This window comes from Limulus polyphemus, unplaced genomic scaffold, assembly GCF_000517525.1.
Source record: "Limulus polyphemus unplaced genomic scaffold, Limulus_polyphemus-2.1.2 Scaffold4115, whole genome shotgun sequence".
Lineage (NCBI taxonomy): Eukaryota > Metazoa > Arthropoda > Merostomata > Xiphosura > Limulidae > Limulus > Limulus polyphemus.
The window spans coordinates 49,266-51,424 of NW_013669725.1; positions in this window are offsets into that span (position 1 = coordinate 49,266).

The window sequence follows — 2,159 nt, forward strand, 5'->3', positions numbered from 1 at the left end:
TGATGACTAGCTGCCTTCCCTCTAGTCTTACACTGCTAAATTAGGGACGGCTAGCGCAGATAGCCCTCGTGTAGCTTTGCGCGAAATTCCAAAACAAACAAACAAATGAGTCGCGAAAAACATATAAACAAATGTATCTCTCCTCCGGTGGGTCAGCGGCAAGTTTAGGGACTTACGATGCTAAAATACGGAGTTCGATTCCTCTCGGTGAACATACCGTTGTGTATCTTTGCGCTGAGAAAACAAAAAATTACAAATATACTATCAATATCGCAATTAAGCCTACCAATTACTGATGGGGATTTTCGATGTATTTCACATAGAAAATTATTGACATCGCCAATTAGTTATCATAACAGGGAAAAACCACATGAATACTCAATATATGGACCCCCACTCGTAGTCGATTTTATACAACAAAATTTGGAAGCTTGAGAGTTAGAGCTTCATATAAAAAAAGGTTTGTGGAAAATCCAGCGCTATCAAGTTCTTCCAAAAGTGGAAATTATCATGGAGAGTATTAACCTATTGAAAACGTATTTCCAAAAAGAGTCTTAAGTTAGGAATTTTTCCATGTTATGTATTATCTATCAGAACCTATTAGTCAGTTGTTCCTTTTCAATAAAGGGTTTACAACAGTAACCGTTTTTAATAGTTAATACCTAAAGGTTGATTTTAAACATAAAGCTACACAATGGGCTATCTGTGTTTGCCCACCACGGGTATCGAAACCCGATTTTTAGCGTTGTAAGCCTGCAGATTTACCGCTGAGCTACTGTCATCCTGGAACACAAAGTTTTGCCACACCTTGCCCTATGATTCACCTGAAAAGATGACATGTCACAAATGTCCTAACTAAGTTGGCATGTTGTCTTGTCCAAGTAACATGGTGACTTCTGGTTAAGATTAGTTTGTAGGTAGTAAAATAACCTTGTTTTGTCAGTCTCCTATTCACTGTTCTTCTGGATACCCTGGAATGAATATATTCATGGCATTCCTGTCATAAGGTGTTGCAAGACTTCTTTCGACCTTGATGTATTAACCTGATCAAAGCACGGTTATCACAGGCAGTGGTTTTTTTTTGGTCTCTACCAGTAATGTTTCCTGTAGTCCAATGACGTTTCAAGATTCTGGTCAGTGAGATCAAACTTCACGTTTATGATCACTAAAGTCTTTCACTATGATGATAATCAGGTTGAATTATGCTATAACATATATAACATCGTTTGTTATATAACTTGGATTTTGATTAACATTGTTACTCTGTTTTAGAACTTTCGAGCAAAGCTACACACACACAAGAAAATATATCTACAATTAGCTGTCCCTAATTTTCAATTAATAGACAAGACAAAAGGCAACTAGTCAGCAGCACCCACCGTCACTCTCGAGCTACTTTTTTGTCTGTAAGAATAGTAGGATTTTACAGTTAATCATATAGTGCACCCACGGTCTCAAAGAGCGGAGCGCGTTTTTCCGAACCATGAACCTTAAGGTACGCTAATTATTAGGTAAAACATATAATAAATCTGACAATAAGCACGTGTAAACCGTATGACTTGACGTCACGAACTGCTGTGAAAGGTTATGTGGACTTTGGGTTATTTCGATGGAGTTCAAGAAGACTGTATAGAAAAGATATCTTTTTGATGGAATGCATATTTTAGCTCAATCGATAAAAAATATAGGCCTGTGGGATAACGTGTAACTTTTATAACTCTGATAAAAATATAGGCCTGTGGGAAACGTGTAACTTTTATAACTCTGATAAAAATATAGGCCTGTGGGATAACGTGTAACTTTTATAACTCTGATAAAAATATAGGCCTGTGGGATAACGTGTAACTTTCATAACTGTAAATCTCGGCGGAACGTCGGTAACAAGTGCTTTGAATGACATATAGAGTATTGTGAAAATCATCTGCTTTAGTAAGTTGAATGGGAAACAAGTGTCATAAAGATTCAAATTCAAGCTACATGTTCTCGTTGTAAGCTCAAGTACAGAGTATACGATGATGAAAGGAAATCTGGGGGGGGGGTCACACTGGCTGATGGTTCGAATTTGTTATTTAAGAACCTGCGTAGAAAATCAGCCAGATAGCCAGCATTCATAATTTGTTTGTGTGGAATATAATAATTCGAAGAAAGATTAAAAATTC